At 48.1% G+C, this 25,144-nt stretch overlaps 1 protein-coding gene across 14 annotated transcripts in view; it reads left to right on the forward strand.

The window, feature by feature from the left end:
* The window catches only part of WDR27 (WD repeat domain 27), a 1,147,516-nt gene that overhangs the window by 275,455 nt on the left and 846,917 nt on the right, over positions 1–25,144 (forward strand). The window lies entirely within an intron of this gene.

Consider the following 25,144-nt stretch of genomic DNA (forward strand, 5'->3'; position numbering starts at 1 on the left):
CCATATTTGCCAAAACTATCTACTGTACTTTAGCATTATGATCAGGTGGGGACTACTGATCTGTAACACGATAGTTATAAAATGCAAGGTCAGAAACTAACAATGTACTGGATGGGAAATTGGGAGATTATGAGATGGGGGGATAAGGACAGTTTGTCTAACCCGTTGTTTATTTCATTTCTGTCTTTTGGTTTCAAAACCGCCGTATTTACTAAACCATGCACAAAACCACAATTTTTATTTAAAACCCAACACTGCACATAGATGTCCCAATTTTTCACATGTAATGTATAGAAATCACCATATTTATCATGCAGTGGTGTGAATAAGCGCCAGAAAAAAATTTGTTTTTATGATAGGCAAGGAAGCACAAAGAGTATGCTGTTTGCCTTATCTGGCATAATCCCAATGCTTTTCTCTAGTTTTAAGATGCCGCGTTCATTAGCAGTCTTATACCTGTGATGAAACTGTCAGCCTGAAGCCGGAGAATTTCCTTTTCTTTCTCCACAGATAAAACCAGTCAGCAAAGTGGCATTCTGCACTTCATCTGTACCCTACAGGACCATACCTTATTCATCAGTGACGCAACATTTTCAACCAGTGGGGCAGATGTATTAACCTGGAGAAGGCATAAGGAAGTGATAAACCAGTGATAAATGCAAGGTGATAAACACACCAGCCAATCACCTCCCATATGTAAATTATCAGTTAGGAGCTGATTGGCTAGTGCACTATCACCTTGCACTTAAGACTGCTTTATCACTGGTGTATCACTTCCTTATGCCTTCTCCACGTAAATACATCTACCCCACTATTCCTTACCTGTACTATTACTGACGGTGCCTCTACTGTAAACCACTGCTACCACAGACTGGAACCTTGGTCTGTTCAGTGACTGATCCAGCTAGTTAAATTGTTCAATTAAGCCCTTATTCAGATCTGTGACTTTCGGCTGCACAGGTTATGCATACATCTAGCTAGACATGCAGCATTTTCTCAATAAGGTGGTAGTGGACATATGAATCGTGTCTGTCAGTAGCTGACCAACACGCTGAGAGGAACATGACATCATACAATCAGGGGGGCGTGGCTGGCACAGGGCTCCATTAAGCACTGTAATAGCACTAGTGCCAGACATAGTGAAAGCCCACTCAACACGAGTGGTGGCAACATTTTTGGGGAAATAAAGTGCTCAGTCTCAGGTGACGTAGCTCTGCAAAAGAGCAGGCAAGACATCTAGCCAGGCCCACCATCAGGGGGGTACTGGGAACACAGCTTTCCTGGGCCCAGCCTCTCTGACAGAGAGGAAAGGGCAGAGGACACTCGTGCCGCCAGTTGACCGCCTCCGTCCATCAGTGTTCGCGTCCGTCCGCTGCCCTCTATTGAAAATGTCCCTCCCAAAATGTCCACGGCCTAAGAGGAGACCGTTATTAAAGATATTAGAGGAGCCGGCTGGATCCGGAAGCTGGAGCATAGCGCCCACTGATGACGATATGCCCTGCAGCCTGTTTCCACAGCAACCAGCTAAAACAATAAATGTGCAAATAAACACAGGCATTAGAACAATATCTACTGTATGATCACAACAAGGAAGTGATACATTCCTGGTACATTAAATGATTAAAGTTAGATACAAATTATCACGATACAATGTTGCCGTCTTTCATGGGTATAAAACTCCAATCAGCAAAATACATAGTCGCACTGTTACACATACAAATTTTTATGTAAATGTATATAAACAGCCCTTAAAGGAAGCATTGGAGTCCCAAATATTCATTGAGATCGGTCCCTAGGGGTCTCAATGAATATTTGGGACTTCCTCCACTGCTTCCTTGTAAAAAACTTACTTTGGCCCATATCTTGCAGTCTGACTCTGATGATCAAGGCATATATAGTAGCAGAGGCTCAATAAGCTTAGTGATATCATTCAGGTGCTTGAAAGGGAGCGGTATTTCTAAGCAAGAAAATGATGATGAAGGGTCAGACATGGAGGAGGGGGAGGTGGACTCAGAGGTGGGGGAGGAATAGTGGCTCTCATAGACGCTATCAGAGAAGTTATGCATATCCCTGATAAGGTGACAGAGGAGAGTGAGGAATTTTATTTTAATATAAAAAAGAAATCCTCAGCCACTTTTCCTGAGTCAAATGAACTAAATACTCTGTTTGAAAAACCGTGGGTTAAGCCTGATAGGAAATGTAAAATCCCTAAAAGGTTGCTATCATCTATTCCTTTTCCTCCTGAGGATAGGAAATGGGAAAATCCACCGATAGTGAATGCATCAGTATCCAGGCTGTCACGAAAAATTGTATTGCCTGTCACGGGTGCAGCCTCCCTAAAAGACATGGCTGATCGTAGAATTTGGACTATACTCAAATCCTTGTATACAGCTGTTGGGATGGCCCAGAGACCCACTATAGCATGTGGGTGGATTACTAAGGCCATCGCCAAATGGTCGGGTAAACTAATTGAGGGGTTAGATACCTTGCCTCATGGGGAGATTATTTTACAACATATACAGGACTCTGCGAACTTTATGGTGGAAGCCATAAAGAAATAGGCTTGCTTAATACACACACCACTGCTATGGAAGTGTCAGCACGCAGAGGTTTATGGCTACGCCAGTGGACTGCTGACGCGGATTCCAGGAAAGGCGTGGAAGGCCTAGCCTTCACAGGAGAGACCTTATTTAGAGATGAACTAGACAAATGGATCTCCAAAGCTACTGCGGGTAAGTCCACATATCTTCCTTCTGCAGCTCCCCCAGCCAGGAAGGCCTACTCAGGACCTAATCTACAGTCCTTTCGGACTGCCAAGTTTAAGGGCAAAACCAGAGGTTCTTCTACAGCCACCAGAGGCGCTAGAGGTAAACCACGCAAACCAGCAACTGTCGGTTCTCAGGAACAGAGCTCAAGCTCTGCTTCCTCAAAGCCTTCAGCATGACGGTGGACCGCGATGCCTGGAAGACTGGCGGGTGGGAGCCCGACTAAAAAAATATCAGTCAAATCTGGACAGGTTCGTGCCAGGATCCCTGGGTCATAGATCTTATTTTCCAGGGCTACAGAGTGGAGTTTCAGGAGCTCCCACCTCACAGATTCTTCAAATGAGGTTTACCAGTTTCGCAAGTATAACCTTTCATGACGCCATTCAAAAACTGGTACAGACTCAGGTCATTGTTCCAGTTCCACCTCATTTGCAAAACTTGGGGTTTTATTCCAACTTGTTTGTAGTACCAAAACCGGACAGTTCGGTAAGACCGATTTTGAGCCTGAAGTTGTTGAACCCATACGTACGAGTGTTCAAAATCAAGATGGAGTCTCTGAGAGCGGTGGTCTCAGGTCTGGAGGAAGGGGAATTCCTAGTGTCTCCGGCTATCAAGGATGCATACCTTCACATTCCGATCTGGCCGCCTCATCGGGCTTATCTACGGTTTGCACTGCAGGACTGTCACTACCAGTTCCAGGCACTGCCATTTGGACTCTCCACGGCATCGAGGGTGTTTGCCAAGGTAATGGCAGAGATGATGTTTCTACTCCGCAAACAGGGAGTAATAATTCCGTACCTGGACGATCTTCTGATAAAGGCACCGTCCAGGGAGCGGTTGTTGGACAGCATTGGCCTCCCAACCAGACTACTCCTGGATCAAGGCTGGGTTCTGAACTTACCAAAATCTCACCTGGAACTAACGCAGAGTGTTCCTTCCCTTGGAGAAGGCTATGGTAATGCAGTCAATGGTTTGGGCTGTCCTGAAGCCAACCCGGATCTCGGTGCATCTGTGTATTCGCCTTCTGGGGAAAATGGTGGCCTCTTACGAGGCACTTCAGTACGGAAGGTTTCATGCGAGGCCCTTCCAGCTGGATCTGTTGGAAAAATGGTCTGGATCGCATCTTCACATGCACCAGAGGATCTGTCTGTCGCCGAGAGCCAGAATCTCCCTTCTGTGGTGGCTACAGACTTCTCACCTCATCGAGGGTCGGAGGATCGGGATTCAGAATTGGATTTTGCTAACCACAGATGCAAGCCTCAGTAATTGGGGAGCAGTCACCCAGGGGGTGCAGTTTCAAGGAAGATGGTCAAGTCGGGAAGTCGTCCTTCCAATAAACATCTTGGAACTCAGGGCATTCTACAACGCACTTCTGCAGGTCTCATCTCTACTTCAGAATAAGGCCATTCAAGTCCAGTTGGACAATGTAACGGTGGTAACGTACATAAACCGAGAGGGCGGAACGAAAAGCAGAGCAGCAATGTCAGAGGTGTCAAGAATTCTCCTCTGGGCGGAAAAACACGCGGTGACGTTGTCGGCGGTCTTCATTCCGGTAGTAGACAACTGGGAAGCAGACTTCCTCAGCAGACACGACCTACACCCGGGGCAGTGGGCCTTCCACCCGGAGGTGTTCCGGTGGTTGGAACGTCGGTGGGGATATCCACAGATCAACATGATGAGCTTCTTGTTGAGTCGAGAAACCAAGCGGTATTGTTCCCGGTCGAGAGACCCATATGCAGTGGTGGTAGACGCTCTGACAACTCCGTGGGTCTACCAGCTGATGTACATGTTTCCTCCACTTCCTCTGATCCCAAGAATTCTGAAGCGAGTAAAAAGGGAAAAGTTCAAGCAATCCTCATCGCTCTGGACTGGCCTCGAAGGGCCTGGTACGTGGATCTTCTCGAGATGCTAAGCGAAGATCCGTGGCCTCTAGCTCTTCACGAGGATCTTCTGCAACAGGACTTGTTCGTCTATCAAGACTTTCCGCGGCTACGTTTAACGGCATGGAAGTTGAACGGCTGATTCTAGCATGGAGGGGGATTCCTGACAGGGTCATCCCGACTATGATCCAAGCCAGAAAGGGGGTAATGTCTAAACATTAACCCTATATATGGAAAAAGTATGTCTCTTGGTGTGAAAGCAAACAATATTCTGCGGTGGAATTTCATCTGGGACGTCTCCTGCTTTTTCTGCAGTCAGGAGTGGATGTGGGCCTATGCCTAGGTTCCATTAAAGTCCAGATTTTAGCCTTATCTATTTACTTTCAGAAACAATTGGCTTCTCTTCCTGAGGTCCAGACGTTCTTGAATGGTGTTCTGCACATCCAGCCTCCCTTTTTGCCTCCCATTGCACCTTGGGATCTCAATTTAGTGCTGCAGTTCCTCCAATCAGACTGGTTTGAACCGTTACTGGAGGTTGACGTAAAGTACCTTACGTGCAAGACCGTCACGCTGTTGGCCTTGGCTTCAGCAAGACGTGTGTCGGAGCTAGTGGCATTGTCTTGCAAGAGTCCCTACTTAATTTTCCATGACGACAGAGCTAAACTCAGAACTTGTCAGCAATTTCTTCCTAAGGTGGTGTCAGCGCTTCACATCAACCAACCTATTGTGGTTCCAGCTGTTACGGACACCTCTGCTACTTCAAAGTCTTTTGCTGTTGTGAGGGCTTTGAAGGTGTATGTAAAAAGAACAGCTCATCACAGGAAATCGGACTCGCTGTTCGTTCTCCTATGATCCCAATAAAATTGAATGTCCTGCTTCAAAACAGTCTATTGTACGCTGGATCAGGCCCACTATCCATCATGCTTATTCCACGGCAGGATTGCCGGTTCCAAAATCTGTACAGGCCCACTCTACTAGGTTGGTGGGTTCTTCCTGGGCGGCTGCCCGGGGTATCTCGGCTTTTACAGCTCTGCCAAGCAGCTACTTAGTCAGGTTCGAACACGTTTGCAAAGTTTTACAAGTTCGATACTTTGGCCTTTGAGGACCTTCAGTTTGGTCAATCAGTTCTGCAGGAACCTCAGCACTCTGCCACCCGGTTTGGGAGCTTTGGTACTTCCCCATGGTACTAAATGGATTCCCAGTATCCCCAAGGACGTAAGAGAAAATAGGATTTTAATTACCTACCGGTAAATTATTTTCTCGTAGTCAGTAGAGGATACTGGGCGCCCGCTCGGTGCTTCGTTCTTCCTGCACTGTTACTTAGTTAAGTATTCTGGTTGGTCTAGCTGTTGCTGTTGCTGTTCCTGGTTTCAAGTTTGGTTAGCATGGCTTTCCTCTTGTTCTGTGTGTGCTGGTTCATAATCTCACCACTTTCCTTATCCATCCTTCTCTCAAAGTATGTCCGTCTCCTCGGGCACAGTTTCCTAGACTGAGTCTGGTAGGAGGGGACCCGTCTATACCGCATGGTACTTAATGGATTCCCAGTATCCCCTACGGACTACGAAAAAAGGATTTACCGGTAGGTAATTAAAAGCCTATTTTTATCATGATAACGATGGTGTTTAAACACTATCGAAATGTTGATTACATTCCTGCTGCTGCTGTTCCTTTATTACCGGAGTGCCGTCGTCACAGCTAAGGTATATATATATACAGTATGTATGTATATATATATATATATATATATATATATATATATATAAATAATTTTTTTCGAGGTGGGCGTGGCCCTATCTATTATGTCAGTCCCGGGCCCTACAATTTCTGATGGCAGCCTGCATCTAGCTGGGATGCAGTTAAATTGCTATCAGTTGGGATCCCGGTGGTCAGGATACCGCACCGGAATCCCAACTGCTGACAATGCCGCCATTCAGAATCCTGGCTCACAGGGGCTGTTCCCACTACTGACGGCCAGGATGCCGCTGTCTGTATACGGCCGTCCGGCATCCTGACCGTCGGTAAATCTGATCCCATCTAGGTAATGCTTCTGTAGCCACTACTATATGGATAAATTATCCTCTACTGTCACTCAATTTGGGTGATATGTCCTACACACTGTCACTTAAATAAACTGTTGATTATGCAGCATATGTGGCTTAGTTTTTCTTTATAGTCCTACCTACAAACTACAGTATACTGCTGATTAACTTTCCTTTAAAATGCTCCAGATTTTCCACCCATGTTGTTCAAGATGACAGCTTTGAAAGGTACTCAAAAACACAGGGGAAAAGCAATAGCTGCATTATATACATTACCACATAGGTCATAGGACCTAAAAAAATCGTTCACCAGCTGCAGTCATTGTTCCAGTGTAGGGATCATACATTTCTTCCAGTTTAGTAATATTACCTTGTCTTTTTTTATTTAAGCAGTTCTACATTAATACTGTAAGAAGTCTGTTATGGTAAATATACAGACACATATATTCAGCATAATAAAAATGTATTAACATATTATGCTAGCAACCGGTTGCCAAAATAACAGTATTCACAATAAATATTAAAACATTATCAACAATGTTTAATGTAATTCCTTATGGAGGTGAATTAATCTAGGATAGATAAAAAAACAAAAATGCAAAAAATGTACCTATGAAGGCTTAAATGTCCAGATGTGAAAAATAGTCTTTATAGTCGCTGTGTCCACAACCTACAGTTTATCAGAGTAAAGGTGCATCCACACAGAGATTTCTCTATCGTCCTAGTGGATGCTGGGGTTCCTGAAAGGACCATGGGGAATAGCGGCTCCGCAGGAGACAGGGCACAAAAAGTAAAGCTTTTTCCGATCAGGTGGTGTGCACTGGCTCCTCCCCCTATGACCCTCCTCCAGACTCCAGTTAGATTTTTGTGCCCGGCCGAGAAGGGTGCAATCTAGGTGGCTCTCCTAAAGAGCTGCTTAGAAAAAGTTTAGCTAGGTTTTTTATTTTACAGTGATTCCTGCTGGCAACAGGATCACTGCAGCGAGGGACTGAGGGGAGAAGGAGTCAACTCACCTGCGTGCAGGATGGATTGGCTTCTTGGCTACTGGACATCAAGCTCCAGAGGGACGATCACGGGTACAGCCTGGATGGTCACCGGAGCCACGCCGCCGGCCCCCTTGCAGATGCTGAAGACAGAAGAGGTCCAGAATCGGCGGCTGAAGACTCCTGCAGTCTTCAAAAGGTAGCGCACAGCACTGCAGCTGTGCGCCATTTTCCTCTCAGCACACTTCACACGGCAGTCACTGAGGGTGCAGGGCGCTGGGAGGGGGGCGCCCTGGGAGGCAAAATGATTACCTATAAAGGCTAAAAATACCTCACATATAGCCCTAGAGGCTATATGGAGATATTTAACCCCTGCCTGATTTCTCTAAATAGCGGGAGACGAGCCCGCCAGAAAAGGGGCGGGGCCTATCTCCTCAGCACACGGCGCCATTTCCTCTCACAGCTCCGCTGGTCAGGACGGCTCCCAAGTCTCTCCCCTGCACTGCACTACAGAAACAGGGTAAAACAGAGAGGGGGGGGCACATTTATGGCGAAAATTTGATATAACAAAGCAGCTATAAGGGAGCACTTATTATAAGGCTATCCCTGATATATATATATAGCGCTTTTGGTGTGTGCTGGCAAACTCTCCCTCTGTCTCCCCAAAGGGCTAGTGGGTCCTGTCTTCGTTAGGAGCATTCCCTGTGTGTCTGCTGTGTGTCGGTACGTGTGTGTCGACATGTATGAGGACGATATTGGTGTGGAGGCGGAGCAATTGCCAAATATGAGGATGTCACCCCCTAGGGAGTCGACACCGGAATGGATGCCTTTATTTATGGAACTACGGGATAGTGTCAACACGCTAAAGCAGTCGTTTGACGACATGAGGCGGCCGGACAATCAATTAGTGCCTGTCCAGGCGACTCAAACACCGTCAGGGGCTGTGAAACGCCCTTTGCCTCAGTCGGTCGACACAGACCCAGACACAGGCGATGACTCCAGTGGTGACGGTGACGAATCAACCGTATTTTCCAGTAGGGCCACACGTTATATGATTTTGGCAATGAAGGAGGCGTTACATTTAGCTGATACTACAGGTACCACTAAACAGGGTATTATGTGGGGTATGAAAAAACTACCTATAGTTTTTCCTGAATCAGAAGAATTAAATGACGTGTGTAATGAAGCGTGGGTTGCCCCTGATAAAAAACTGATAATTTCAAAGAAATTATTGGCATTATACCCTTTCCCGCCAGAGGTTAGGGAGCGCTGGGAAACACCTCCTAGGGTGGACAAGGCGCTAACACGCTTATCTAAACAAGTGGCGTTACCCTCTCCTGAGACGGCCGCACTTAAAGATCCATCAGATAGGAGGATGGAAAATATCCAAAAAAGTATATACACACATGCAGGTGTTATACTACGACCAGCTGTAGCGACTGCCTGGATGGGCAGTGCTGGGGTAGTTTGGTCAGAGTCCCTGATTGAAAATATTGATACCCTGGACAGGGACAATATTTTACTGTCGTTAGAACAAATAAAGGATGCATTTCTTTATATGCGTGATGCACAGAGGGATATCTGCACACTGGCATCACGGGTAAGTGCTATGTCCATTTCGGCCAGAAGAGCTTTATGGACGCGACAGTGGACAGGCGATGCGGATTCAAAACGGCATATGGAAGTTTTGCCGTATAAAGGGGAGGAGTTATTTGGAGTCGGTCTATCAGATTTGGTGGCCACGGCTACAGCCGGGAAATCCACCTTTCTACCTCAAGTCACTCCCCCACAGAAAAAGGCACCGACTTTTCAACCGCAGCCCTTTCGTTCCTTTAAAAATAAGAGAGCAAAGGGCTATTCATATCTGCCACGAGGCAAAGGTCGAGGGAAGAGACAGCAACACGCAGCTCCTTCCCAGGAACAGAAGCCCTCCCCGGCTTCTACAAAAGCCTCAGCATGACGCTGGGGCTCCTCAAGCGGACTCGGGGATGGTGGGCGGTCGTCTCAAAAATTACAGCGCGCAGTGGGCTCACTCGCAGGTAGATCCCTGGATCCTGCAGATAATATCTCAAGGGTACAGGTTGGAATTAGAGACGGATCCACCTCGCCGTTTCCTGAAGTCTGCTTTACCAACGTCCCCCTCCGAAAGGGAGACGGTTTTGGAAGCCATTCACAAGCTGTACTCTCAGCAGGTGATAGTCAAGGTACCTCTTCTACAACAAGGGAAGGGGTATTATTCCACTCTTTTTGTGGTACCGAAGCCGGATGGCTCGGTAAGGCCTATTCTAAATCTGAAGTCCTTGAACCTGTACATAAAGAAGTTCAAGTTCAAAATGGAGTCACTCAGAGCAGTGATAGCGAACCTGGAAGAGGGGGACTTTATGGTATCCTTGGACATCAAGGATGCGTATCTCCACGTTCCAATTTACCCCTCACACCAGGGGTACCTCAGGTTCGTTGTACAAAACTGTCACTATCAGTTTCAGACGCTGCCGTTCGGATTGTCCACGGCACCTCGGATCTTTACAAAGGTAATGGCCGAGATGATGATTCTTCTTCGAAGAAAAGGCGTATTAATTATCCCATACTTGGACGATCTCCTAATAAGGGCGAGGTCCAGAGAACAGCTAGAGATGGGATTAGCACTGTCTCAAGAAGTGCTAAAACAGCACGGGTGGATTCTGAATATTCCAAAATCCCAGTTAATGCCGACAACTCGTCTGCTGTTCCTAGGGATGATTCTGGACACGGTTCAGAAAAAGGTTTTTCTCCCGGAGGAAAAAGCCAAGGAGTTATCCGACCTTGTCAGGAACCTCCTAAAACCAGGAAAGGTGTCTGTACATCAATGCACAAGAGTCCTGGGAAAAATGGTGGCTTCTTACGAAGCAATTCCATTCGGCAGATTCCACGCAAGAATTTTCCAAAGGGATCTGTTGGACAAATGGTCAGGGTCGCATCTTCAGATGCACCTACGGATAACCCTGTCTCCAAGGACAAGGGTGCCTCTTCTGTGGTGGTTGCAGAGTCCTCATCTATTGGAGGGCCGCAGATTCGGCATACAGGATTGGATCCTGGTGACCACGGACGCCAGCCTGAGAGGCTGGGGAGCAGTCACACAAGGAAGAAACTTCCAGGGAGTATGGACGAGCCTGGAAACGTCTCTTCACATAAACATTCTGGAACTAAGAGCAATATACAATGCTCTAAGCCAGGCAGAACCTCTGCTTCAGGGAAAACCGGTGTTGATCCAGTCGGACAACATCACGGCAGTCGCCCATGTGAACAGACAGGGCGGCACAAGAAGCAGGAGTGCAATGGCAGAAGCTGCAAGGATTCTTCGCTGGGCAGAGAATCATGTGATAGCGCTATCAGCAGTGTTCATCCCGGGAGTGGACAACTGGGAAGCAGACTTCCTCAGCAGACACGATCTTCACCCGGGAGAGTGGGGACTTCATCCAGAAGTCTTCCACATGCTGGTAACCCGTTGGGAAAGACCAATGGTGGACATGATGGCGTCTCGCCTCAACAAAAAACTGGACAGGTATTGCGCCAGGTCAAGAGATCCGCAGGCAATAGCTGTGGACGCGCTGGTAACGCCTTGGGTGTACCAGTCGGTGTATGTGTTTCCTCCTCTGCCTCTCATACCAAAAGTATTGAGAATTATACGGCAAAGAGGCGTAAGAACGATACTAGTGGTTCCGGATTGGCCAAGAAGGACTTGGTACCCGGAACTTCAAGAGATGATCACGGAAGATCCGTGGCCTCTACCTCTAAGGAGGGACTTGCTTCAGCAGGGTCCCTGTCTGTTTCAAGACTTACCGCGGCTGCGTTTGACGGCATGGCGGTTGAACGCCGGATCCTAATGGAAAAAGGCATGCCGGAAGAAGTCATTCCTACTTTGATTAAAGCAAGGAAAGAAGTAACCGTGCAACATTATCACCGAATTTGGCGAAAATATGTTGCGTGGTGCGAAGATCGGAGTGCTCCGACGGAGGAATTTCAACTGGGTCGATTCCTACATTTCCTGCAATCAGGATTGTCTATGGGTCTCAAATTGGGATCTATTAAGGTTCAAATTTCGGCCCTGTCGATTTTCTTTCAAAAAGAATTGGCTTCAGTCCCTAAAGTCCAGACCTTTGTTAAGGGAGTGCTGCATATACAGCCTCCTGTGGTGCCTCCAGTGGCACCGTGGGATCTCAATGTAGTTTTGGATTTTCTAAAATCTCATTGGTTTGAACCACTAAATAAGGTGGATTTGAAATATCTCACTTGGAAAGTGACCATGCTTCTAGCCCTGGCTTCTGCCAGGAGAGTGTCAGAATTGGCAGCTTTATCTTACAAAAGCCCATATCTGATTTTCCATTCGGACAGGGCAGAACTGCGGACTCGTCCGCATTTTCTCCCTAAGGTGGTGTCAGCATTTCATCTGAACCAGCCTATTGTAGTGCCTGCGGCTACAAGTGACTTGGAGGACTCCAAGTTACTGGACGTTGTCAGAGCATTAAAAATATATATTACAAGAACAGCTGGAGTCAGAAAATCTGACTCGTTGTTTATATTGTATGCACCCAACAAGATGGGTGCTCCTGCGTCTAAGCAGACGATTGCTCGTTGGATCTGTAGCACAATCCAACTGGCACATTCTGTGGCAGGCCTGCCACAGCCTAAATCTGTAAAGGCCCACTCCACAAGGAAGGTGGGCTCATCTTGGGCGGCTGCCCGAGGGGTCTCGGCATTACAACTTTGCCGAGCAGCTACGTGGTCAGGGGAGAACACGTTTGTAAAATTTTACAAATTTGATACTCTGGCTAAGGAGGACCTGGAGTTCTCTCATTCGGTGCTGCAGAGTCATCCGCACTCTCCCGCCCGTTTGGGAGCTTTGGTATAATCCCCATGGTCCTTTCAGGAACCCCAGCATCCACTAGGACGATAGAGAAAATAAGATTTTACTTACCGATAAATCTATTTCTCGGAGTCCGTAGTGGATGCTGGGCGCCCATCCCAAGTGCGGATTATCTGCATAAATTGTACATAGTTATTGTTAACTTATTCGGGTTATTGTTGTAGGAAGCCATCTTTCAGAGGCTCCGCTGTTATCATACTGTTAACTGGGTTTAGATCACAAGTTGTACGGTGTGATTGGTGTGGCTGGTATGAGTCTTACCCGGGATTCAAAATCCTCCCTTATTGTGTACGCTCGTCCGGGCACAGTACCTAACTGGAGTCTGGAGGAGGGTCATAGGGGGAGGAGCCAGTGCACACCACCTGATCGGAAAAAGCTTTACTTTTTGTGCCCTGTCTCCTGCGGAGCCGCTATTCCCCATGGTCCTTTCAGGAACCCCAGCATCCACTACGGACTCCGAGAAATAGATTTATCGGTAAGTAAAATCTTATTTTTGACTATGAGAGATTTTGACTGAGAGATTTTGAGTGATTTCCCTTGAACTGGCAGTAAGAGATTTTGACTATCTTTACCAGCGATTTTCACTAATAATAACTGGTAATACCAGTAGATGAACGGCGGCCGCCAGCGATGAAACGTGAGCACACATCATCGCTCATCGCTTGTGCATACACACCGTGCGGCTTTGAGCTGAAAGCAGCTCAACACACCAAAAGTGAACTGCTTTCAGCTCAAAATCGCCCAGTGTGTATGGGCCTTAAGTGTGCAAGAGATTTTGGCTATGGGAGATTTTGGCTATCACATTTAAATAGGCGGATGAGTGGGGGAGTGTCATATATAGGATGATTTTACAGGGTGGCTGTAATAGGTTTATTGTACAGGGTGGGAAAGTGTCACTATCTGTGCACATAGGGAGTTTTGATAGGGTGGGGAGTGTCGCTAAAATAGGGTGATATTACACATTATATGCTCTGTGGCTAGTTCTAGTTAGGTTTACCTACCTGAACGCTTCACATTGCTAGTGCGCTTTTCTTTGTTGTTTGGCAAGTCAGAACAGAGAGCTTTTCATTGCTCCCCCCTCTAGTCTCGCCATGGGAACACACAGCTCCCTGCTCCCCCCTCCAGTCCCGCCATGGGAACACTCAGCTCATTGGCTCCCCCCTTCCGTCGCGGTAACACTCTAAGCCCGGCTCACCCCTCTTGCTGCAGTAACACTCAGTTGCTGGCTGCCCCCTCCCACCCAACCTGGGGACCCTCAGTGATTGATTGCAACGGAGCACATCCTGGGGACCTACCCAGTTTGGCAATGTGGGTCTCCAGTCCACAAAACTGGGTAAAATACGCACTATTGTGCGTTTTAGCAATCACTGGACATGTCATGGTTTTCTGAAGACTGGTCCTGTGCTGTTTAAAGAAATATCTTCTTTAAAAAAGTTACAATATACTGTAAATCACCCATACTGAATTCGAAAAAATACGCAAGATAATTTGTTGCTTTTTACAAACGTTAAAAAATTAGAAAATATCACAGTATACAGCCAATTCCGGGCAGGCTTCATTGACTGTATCATGAGAATAAGTGCCCTTTTTGCGCGGACTATCCCAACAGAACATTAGAAGAATCGAGCATTACTCTCACAACAGTACAGTAGAGTCTAACACAGTGCTACGAACATGCACTGGGTGAAGAAGAAATAGTGCACATTTCCAAACAGTCTCTAGAAGGAGCACAAGGAGTGGACTCATCACAACGGTCAAAAGTCTAGGACAATGAGGTCATAGAACCAACGCTGCAGAACTATTGACCTTCGTATAGTTCACTTGGAGCAACAGTGTAGGAAAAGGTCAACAACAGATTTTTACACTTACTAAAAAAACCGAGCTGTAAAACGAACATATAAATTTAAGAAAAAGAGGGTCACCCAGGACCGAGGCCTGTGAAGGTGGCATGTCGGAGTACATGCCACTGGACCACATGCTGGGCTGAGGGGAGGGGCTGTGCTGTGTCCCCCCCCCCCCCCCCCCCCGAAAAATAAGACATCTGATGAGGAGGGTTTCCCGGCGCATACTGCTTGGGATGGTGATGTGGGTAGGTGGATGGGGGAATATTTTGGAGAATGGCGCCTGGCAGGTGGCACTATCTCACACTCATCGACCAATGTCCGGTGGATGGCGCGTGTGGTAGCATCAAGTAATCAGCGCTTGTGGATCCTCTTTTGATCTTCAGTCATCTGCCTCATCTCCGCCGCGATGAAATTGGCAAAGGTTTGCTCATAATCCAGTGGACTATTCAGAACCTCCACAACATGTGTAAAAAACTGCTGGAGGTGGCAGAGGTGACCCTCCTGGATGTCCTCCGTTGTTTGGAAGGATGTGACTGAGGTGCTGCAGATTCCTCAGTCTCGACAACCTCTGCAGATTCCAGGGTCGACTGCTCTACCTCCAGCTCCTGGGTAAGATCCTGCAAAAGAATTGAAAAACAGCAAATTATTTCCAAGTTAAAATGTTGTGGGAACAATACAATACAAATGTGTGTACACTTACCAGATCCAGACTCTCCTGGGCGTCCTCTTCCACGAGGATTGGAGATTCTGGATCCAGGCTTCCCAGTGACCTTGTCCGCTGCTCCTGCTCTGAAGTGAACTTAAAGAGGTCATAGTACCACAGCGTCGGCTTATAGACCTCATCTGTCCCGGCTCTGGATCGCTGTGAATCTTCCACCTTCTTGTGCTCCTTTACGAAGACTGTTCGGAAATTAGCAATCTTCTTATTCACCCAAGCAATGTCCGCAGAACTGTTTTGGCCTCTACCGTACTCTATCCACTGTTGAAAGGCCTGATTCTTCTTGGTCCTGTTGGAATACTTTCCACAGGCACTCATTCTCATGATAAATTTCAATGAAGCCTGCCCAGAATTGGCGATACTGCTCACTAGCCATTTCTGTGTAAAAATTAAAAACACAGTGCCTGTTAAACAAATATGCCCCCAAAAATGCAGTGGTTGAAAAAATAGGAATTTAATACCTACTGGTAATTCCTTTTCTTGTAGTCCGTAGTGGATACTGGGAATATGTACTTTAGTACCATGGGGTATAGATCGGGTTCACTGGAGCCTGGCACTTTAAAACTTTTAGTGTATGTGTGTGCTTCCTCCTTCCCTGTATGCCCCTCCTACCAGACTCAGTCTAGGAAACTGTGCCTGAGGAGCCGGACATACACGAGAGAAGAAAACGGGTCCAACAGCGGTGAGGCACTAAGCCAACACACAATCATAACCGCAAGGAGGGTGCTAACCAGAACAGAGGATAGAAACACCAACCTAGCAAGGATAGCACAGCTATCCCAAAAACATAATGGGACCGCAACGGCGAGCCAACCAAATACTTACACAGGTAAGCAGGAATCAAAGCACTGAGGCGGGTGCCCAGTATCCACTACGGACGACGAGAAAAGGAATTACCGGTAGGTATTTAATTCCTATTTTCTCTGACGTCCTAGTGGATGCTGGGAACTCCGTAAGGACCATGGGGAATAGACGGGCTCCGCAGGAGACTGGGCACACTATAAGAAAGATTTGGTACTACCTGGTGTGCACTGGCTCCTCCCTCTATGCCCCTCCTCCAGACTTCAGTTAGATTTCTGTGCCCGGCCGAGCTGGATGCACACTAGGGGCTCTCCTGAGCTCCTAGAAAGAAAGTATATGTTAGGTTTTTTATTTTACAGTGAGACCTGCTGGCAACAGGCTCACTGCAACGAGGGACTAAGGGGAGAAGAAGCGAACCTACCTGCTTGCAGCTAGCTTGGGCTTCTTAGGCTACTGGACACCATTAGCTCCAGAGGGATCGACCGCAGGACCCGTCCTTGGTGTTCGTTCCCGGAGCCGCGCCGCCGTCCCCCTTACAGAGCCAGAAGCAAGACCGGAAAATCGGCGGCAGAAGACTTCAGTCTTCACCAAGGTAGCGCACAGCACTGCAGCTGTGCGCCATTGCTCCTCATACACACTTCACACTCCGGTCACTGAGGGTGCAGGGCGCTGGGGGGGGGCGCCCTGAGCAGCAATAAAATCACCTTGGCTGGCAAAATAACCACAATATATAGCCCCAGAGGTTATATATGTGGTAATTACCCCTGCCAGAATACAGAAAAAAGCGGGAGAAAAGTCCGCCGAAAAGGGGCGGAGCCATCTCCCTCAGCACACTGGCGCCATTTCTCCCTCACAGTTCCGCTGGAAGGAAGCTCCCTGACTCTCCCCTGCAGTCTACACTACAGAAAAGGGTAAAAAAGAGAGGGGGGGCACAAATTTGAGGCGCAGTAAATATTATAGCAGCTATAGGGGACATAATTCAGTTAGTCCCTGCATTATATAGCGCTCTGGTGTGTGCTGGCATACTCTCTCTCTGTCTCTCCAAAGGGCTTTTGTGGGGTCCTGTCTCCTTTAAGAGCATTCCCTGTGTGTGTGTGCGGTGTGTCGGTACGGCTGTGTCGACATGTTTGATGAGGAGACTTATGTGGAGGCGGAGCAGATGCCGATAAATGTGATGTCACCCCCTGCGGGGCAGACACCTGAGTGGATGGACTTATGGAAGGAATTACGTGCAAGTGTCGACTCCTTACATAAAAAATTTGACGACATGCCAAATGCGGGACAGCCGGCTTCTCAGCTCGTGCCTGCACAGGCAATTCAAAGGCCATCAGGGGCTCAAAAACGCCCACTACCTCAGATGGCAGACACAGATGTCGACACGGATACTGATACCAGTGTCGACGATGATGAGTCAAATTTAATGTCCACTAGGGCCATTCGTTGCATGATTGAGGCAATGAAAGAGGTTTTACACATTTCTGATATAAACCCAGGTACCTCAAAAAAGGGTATTATGTTTGGGGAGAAAAAACTCCCAGTAGTTTTTCCCCCATCTGAAGATTTAAATGAAGTGTGTGAAGAAGCGTGGGCTTTCCCTGATAAAAAATTGGTGATTTCAAAAAAATTACTAATGGCGTTCCCTTTCTCGCCAGATGATAGGTCACGTTGGGAAACTCCCCCTAGGGTGGATAAAGCGCTCACACGTTTGTCTAAAAAGGTGGCACTACCGTCTCCGGATACGGCCACCCTAAAGGAACCTGCTGATAGAAAGCAGGAGGCTATCCTAAAGTCTATATATACACACACTGGTGTTATACTGAGACCAGCTATTGCTCCAGCGTGGATGTGCAGCGCTGCTGCTGCTTGGTCAGATTCCCTGTCAGAAAATATTGACACCCTGGACAGGGACACTATATTGCTAACCGTAGAGCATATAAAAGACTCAGTCTTGTACATGAGAGATGCACAGAGGGAGATCTGCCGGCTGGCATCTAGAATAAGTGCATTGTCCATTTCTGCTAGGAGAGGCTTATGGACTCGGCAGTGGACAGGGGATGCAGATTCTAAAAGGCACATGGAAGTTTTGCCTTATAAGGGTGAGGAGTTATTCGGGATGGTCTCTCAGACCTTGTTTCCACAGCAACAGCTGGGAAGTCAGCATTTTTGCCCCATGTCCCCTCACAGCCTAAGAAAGCGCCGTATTATCAGGTACAGTCCTTTCGACCCCAGAAAAACAGGCGGGGAAAAGGCGGGTCCTTTCTGTCTAGAGGCAGAGGAAGGGGAAAAAAGCTGCACCACGCAGCAGGTTCACAGGAACAAAAGTCCTCCCCCGCTTCTTCCAAATCCGCCGCATGACGGTGGGGCTCCACAGGCGGAGCCAGGTACGGTGGGGGGCCGCCTCAAAAATTTCAGCGATCAGTGGGTTCGCTCACGGGTGGATCCCTGGATCCTTCAAGTAGTATCTCAGGGGTACAAGCTGGAATTCCCGGCGCCTCCCCCCCGCCGTTTCCTCAAATCGGCCTTACCGACAACTCCCTCGGGCAGGGAGGCTGTACTAGAGGCAATTCACAAGCTGTATTCCCAGCAGGTGATAGTCAAAGTACCCCTACTTCAACAAGGACGGGGTTACTATTCCACACTGTTTGTGGTACCGAAACCGGACGGTTCGGTGAGACCCATTTTAAATTTGAAATCCTTGAACACATACATAAAAAGATTCAAGTTCAAGATGGAATCGCTCAGGGCGGTTATTGCAAGCCTGGACGAGGGGGATTACATGGTATCCCTGGACATCAAGGATGCTTACCTGCATGTCCCAATTTACCTTCCTCACCAGGAGTACCTCAGATTTGTGGTACAGGATTGCCATTACCAATTCCAGACACTACCGTTTGGACTGTCCACGGCACCGAGGGTGTTTACCAAGGTAATGGCAGAAATGATGATACTCCTTCGAAAAAAGGGAGTTTTAATTATCCCGTACTTGGACGATCTCCTAATAAAGGCGAGGTCCATGGAGCAGTTACTGGTCGGAGTAGCACTATCTCGGGAAGTGCTACAACAGCATGGCTGGATTCTAAACATTCCAAAGTCACAACTGGTTCCTTCCACACGCTTACTGTTCCTGGGGATGATTCTGGACACAGAACAGAAAAAAGTGTTTCTCCCGCAGGAGAAAGCAAAGGAGCGGTCATCTCTAGTCAGAGACCTCCTAAAACCAAAACGGGTATCGGTGCATCACTGCACACGAGTCCTGGGAAAAATGGTGGCTTCGTACGAAGCAATTCCATTCGGCAGGTTCCATGCAAGGACCTTCCAGTGGGACCTCTTGGACAAGTGGTCGGGATCGCATCTTCAGATGCATCAACTGATAACCCTGTCTCCAAGGACCAGGGTGTCTCTACTGTGGTGGCTGCAGAGTGCTCATCTTCTAGAGGGCCACAGATTCGGCATACAGGACTGGGTCCTGGTGACCACGGATGCCAGCCTTCGGGGCTGGGGCGCAGTCACACAGGGAAGAAATTTCCAGGGACTTTGGTCAAGTCAGGAGTCGTCCCTACACATAAACATTCTGGAACTGAGGGCCATTTACAATGCCCTAAGTCAGGCAAGGCCCCTGCTTCAAAACCAGCCGGTTCTGATCCAATCAGACAACATCACGGCAGTCGCCCATGTAAACCGACAGGGCGGCACAAGAAGCAGGGTGGCGATGGCAGAAGCCACAAGGATTCTCCGATGGGCGGAAAATCACGTACTAGCACTGTCAGCAGTTTTCATTCCGGGAGTGGACAACTGGGAAGCAGACTTCCTCAGCAGACACGACCTACACCCGGGAGAGTGGGGACTTCATACAGAAGTCTTCCTACTGTTTGTAAACCGTTGGGAAAGGCCACAGGTGGACATGATGGCGTCCCGCCTCAACACAAAGCTAAAGAGATATTGCGCCAGGTCAAGGGACCCTCAGGCGATAGCTGTGGACGCTCTAGTGACACCGTGGGTGTACCAGTCGGTTTATGTGTTCCCTCCTCTGCCTCTCATACCAAAGGTACTGAGAATAATAAGAAGGCGAGGAGTAAGAACGATACTCGTGGTTCCGGATTGGCCAAGAAGAGCTTGGTACCCGGAACTTCAAGAAATGTTATCAGAGGACCCATGGCCTCTACCGCTCAGACAGGATCTGCTACAGCAGGGGCCCTGTCTGTTCCAAGACTTACCGCGGCTGCGTTTGACGGCATGGCGGTTGAATTCCGGATCCTAAAGGAAAAGGGCATTCCAGAGGAAGTCATTCCTACGCTGATAAAAGCCAGGAAAGAAGTAACCGCAAACCATTATCACCGCATTTGGCAAAAATATGTTGCGTGGTGTGAGGCCAGGAAGGCCCCTACAGAGGAATTTCAACTGGGTCGTTTTCTGCACTTCCTACAGTCAGGAGTGACTATGGGCCTAAAATTGGGTTCCATTAAGGTCCAGATTTCGGCTCTGTCGATTTTCTTCCAGAAAGAACTGGCTTCACTGCCTGAAGTTCAGACTTTTGTAAAGGGAGTGCTTCATATTCAGCCCCCTTTTGTGCCTCCTGTGGCACCTTGGGATCTCAATGTGGTGTTGAGTTTCCTAAAATCACATTGGTTTGAACCACTTAAAACCGTGGATCTGAAATATCTCACGTGGAAAGTGGTCATGTTATTGGCCTTGGCTTCGGCCAGGCGTGTGTCAGAATTGGCGGCTTTGTCTTGTAAAAGCCCTTATCTGATTTTCCATATGGATAGGGCAGAATTGAGGACTCGTCCCCAGTTTCTCCCTAAGGTGGTATCAGCTTTTCACTTGAACCAACCTATTGTGGTGCCTGCGGCTACTAGGGACTTGGAGGATTCCAAGTTACTGGACGTAGTCAGGGCCTTGAAAATTTATGTTTCCAGGACGGCTGGAGTCAGGAAAACTGACTCGCTTTTTATCCTGTATGCACCCAACAAAATAGGTGCTCCTGCTTCTAAGCAGACTATTGCTCGCTGGATTTGTAGCACAATTCAGCTGGCGCATTCTGCGGCTGGATTGCCGCATCCTAAATCAGTGAAAGCCCATTCCACGAGGAAGGTGGGCTCATCTTGGGCGGCTGCAAGAGGGGTCTCGGCTTTACAACTTTGCCGAGCTGCAACTTGGTCAGGGGCAAACACGTTTGCTAAATTCTACAAATTTGATACCCTGGCTGAGGAGGACCTTGAGTTCTCTCATTCGGTGCTGCAGAGTCATCCGCACTCTCCCGCCCGTTTGGGAGCTTTGGTATAATCCCCATGGTCCTTACGGAGTTCCCAGCATCCACTAGGACGTCAGAGAAAATAAGATTTTACTCACCGGTAAATCTATTTCTCGTAGTCCGTAGTGGATGCTGGGCGCCCATCCCAAGTGCGGATTGTCTGCAATACTTGTATATAGTTATTGCCTAACTAAAGGGTTATTGTTGAGCCATCTGTTGAGAGGCTCATTTATATTTCATACTGTTAACTGGGTTTAATATCACGAGTTATACGGTGTGATTGGTGTGGCTGGTATGAGTCTTACCCGGGATTCAAAATCCTTCCTTATTGTGTCAGCTCTTCCGGGCACAGTATCCTAACTGAGGTCTGGAGGAGGGGCATAGAGGGAGGAGCCAGTGCACACCAGGTAGTACCAAATCTTTCTTATAGTGTGCCCAGTCTCCTGCGGAGCCCATCTATTCCCCATGGTCCTTACGGAGTTCCCAGCATCCACTACGGACTACGAGAAATAGATTTACCGGTGAGTAAAATCTTATTTTCACTAACATCCTAGTGGATACTAGGAAACTGTACTTTAGTACCATGGGGAAGTCCCAAAGCTAACAAACGGGTGGGAGAGTGCTGAGACCACTGTAAAACCGCCTGACCAAACTGAAGGTCATCCTTGGCCAATGTGTCGAACCGATAGAATTTTAAAAAGTGTTCGAACCAGACCAAGTAGCAGCTCGGCACAACTGTAAGGCCGAGACACCCCGGGCAGCCGCCCAGGAAGAGCCCACAGATTTCATCGAGTAGGCCTGAATAGACGTCGGCAAAGGTAGAGCCGCCGAAGTATAGGCCTGTTGAATAGTCAACCGGAGCCAACGAGCAATTGATTACTTAGAAGCCGGACGACCAATCTTGGTGGCATCATAAAGGACAAACAGCGAATCAGATTTCCGATGACGACCTGTCCTCTTTACAGAAATCTTCAGAGCCCTCACCACATCCAAGGATTCTGGCCCAATGTAAGCGTCGGACAACACCGGAACCACAATGGGCTGATTCACATGAAAAGCTGAAACCACTTTTGGCAAAAACTGAGGTCGGGTCCTGAGTTCTGCCCTGTCTTCATGAAAAACCAAATAAGGGCTCTTACAAGATAAGGCCCCCAATTCAGAGACACGTCTGGCAGACGCCAATGCTAATAACATCACTGTCTTCCAGGTGAGAAATTTTAACTCCACCCTATGTAAGGGTTCAAACCAGTCCGATTGAAGAAAGGACAGAACCACATTGAGATCCCACGGAGTCGTGGGACGTATAAAGGGCGGTTGCATATGAAGAACTCCTTTTAGGATAGTTTGCACTTCCGGCAACATGGCAAGTTGTTTCTGGAAGAAAATATAGAGCACCGAAATCTGGACTTTGATGAAGCCTAAACGTAGGCCAATATCTACTCCCGCTTGCAGGAAAAGTAGAAAATGACCAATTCTAAATTCAACGGGAGAAACCTTTCTACTTTCACACCAGGAAACATACTTTTTCTAGATACGATGATAGTGTTTTGACGTAACCATCTTCCTGGCCTGGACCAGGAAGGGAAGACCTTTTCTTGCTAGAATCTCCCTCTCAACTTCCAAGCCGTGAAACATAGCTGCTGTAAGTCTGGATAGCTGAACAGACCTTGTTGAAGATTCTTTTGCAGCGGCATAGGCCAGGGATCATCCAGAGCCATGGTTAGGAGGTCTGAGTACCACGCCCGTCAAGGCCAATACAGGGCAATTAGAATTGCTTGAACACTTTCCCTTCTTAGTCTTTTTAGAACCCTTGGGAATAGCGGTAGAAGAGGGAACAGGTACACAAACGGGTAAGTGCATGGTGTCGCCAGCGCATCCACTGCTACAGCCTGCGGATCCCTTGTTCTGGAACAGTAAAGGCATAGCTTCTTGTTGAGACTAGAAGCCATCAGATCTATATGCGGACAGCCACACCGGTGAATTAACTGTTGAAACACCTGGGGATGTAGGCCCCATTCCCCCAGATGGAGGTTGTGTCTGCTGAGGAAGTCTGCTTCCCAGTTGTCCACTCCTGGAATGAATATGGCTGAGATGGCCCTTGCGTTGGCCTCCGCCCAGAGGAGGATTTTTGACACCTCTCACATTGCCACTCTGGTTCTTGTTCCCCCTTGTCTGTTTATGTATGCCACCGCCGTGGCATTGTCCGATTGAGCCTGGATCGCCCGATCCCTCAGGAGGTGGGAAGCTTGCAGAAGGGCATTGTAAATTGCCCTGAGTTCCAGGATGTTTATCGGCAGAGTAGATTCCTGACTTGACCATATCCCCTGGAACTGGGCCCCTTGGGTCACAGCCCTCCAACTCCGGAGGCTGGTATCCGTTGTCAGTAGAATCCATGAGTGGATATTGAAATTCCTGCCTTCTACCAGGTGAGGAACTTGTAGCCACCATAATAGAGAAATCCGGGCTTTTCGGAGATAAGACCCTGACCATTTGTCCAGCAGATCCACCTGAAATGGCTGGGCATGAAATCTGTCGTATTGGATTGCCTCGTAAGCAGCAACCATCCTGCCCAGCAAATGTATGCAAAGATGTATGGACACCTTGTGAGGACGGAGCACTGAGTGGACCAAAGCCTGGATAGCCAAGGCCTTGTCCATCGGAAGAAACACCTTTTGAGACACTGTATCCAATATCATTCCCAGGAGTTGAAGATGTTCGGTCGGTTCAAGGTGAGATTTCTGAAAATTTAGAATCCACCCCATAAAAAGGCGAGTTTGTCAAATCGATGCTTTGCAATAGACGCTCCCTGGACATAGCCTTTATCAGGATATCGTCCAAGTAGGGGACTAGGTCTACTCCCATCAGGCATAGTTGCAGGATCATCTCTGCCATGACCTTGGTGAAGACCCTCGGAGCTGTGAACAGGCCAAAGGGCAAAGCCTGAAACTGGAAATGTTCGTCCAGTATGGCGAACCTGAGGTAAGCCTGATGAGGGGGCCACATGGGAATGTGTAGGTAAGCATCCTTGACATCCAGTGATAGCAGGAACTCCCCCTCCTCCAGACTGGACACCACTGCCCGCAGGAATTCCATCTTGAATTTGAACACCCGTAGATACAGGTTTAGAGACTTCAGGTTCAAGATGGGTCGCACCGAACCGTCTTGTTTTGGAACGACAAAAAGACTGGAGTAAAAACCCCTGTTGCGTTACGCAAGGAGGTACTGGAACCACCACCCGTGTCCACAAAAGATTTTGAATAGCCTCTTGCAAGGTAACTTTTGCTGTGGGTAAAACTGGCAAGCCCGATTTGAAAAATCTGTGAGGAGGAAGTACTTGAAATTCCAGCCGGTATCCCTGGGAAATGAGGTCCCTCACCCAAGTATCCCGGCAGGACTTTGCCCACACGGTCCCTTCAGTTTTATATTGGCCATGTTAACAAACATAGATATAAATGTCAGTACACAAGCTCTAATGGACAGTGAGCACTGCGGGGCATGAGCCCTGAGCCAGTCTAGCCCACGGCGGGCACCGCAGCTTGTGGCCCATGACCGCCGCGTGACATGCTGCCACAACCGCATCAGGGACCCGCTATCCGGGACCCCGGTGTTAACACTCACCGCACCTATCGAAATCTGTTAGAGGGTGGCAGCTAGCTGCTGGCGTGGGCACACACACTAACGGAATGTGAACAGCACCTCAGGAGCTCAGTGTCCTGTCAGCTGGGATTATGAACCATTAACCCTCAGGAGGTTGGTTTGGTTTCCCCTCTAAGTACCACGAAGCAGGTAGACTGGTTGCCAACCAGTACTACCTGAAAATAATAAACTAAATTAAAAAACAAAGGAAAGTCTCTGGAGCTCCAGAGAAATACACCCGGCTCCTTGGGCACATTTTTCTAAACTAAGTCTGGTAGGAGGGGAGTAGCCAGCACACACACTTTGCGCCAGGTAGAGCACTAA

Source organism: Pseudophryne corroboree, chromosome 4, assembly GCF_028390025.1.
Source record: "Pseudophryne corroboree isolate aPseCor3 chromosome 4, aPseCor3.hap2, whole genome shotgun sequence".
NCBI lineage: Eukaryota > Metazoa > Chordata > Amphibia > Anura > Myobatrachidae > Pseudophryne > Pseudophryne corroboree.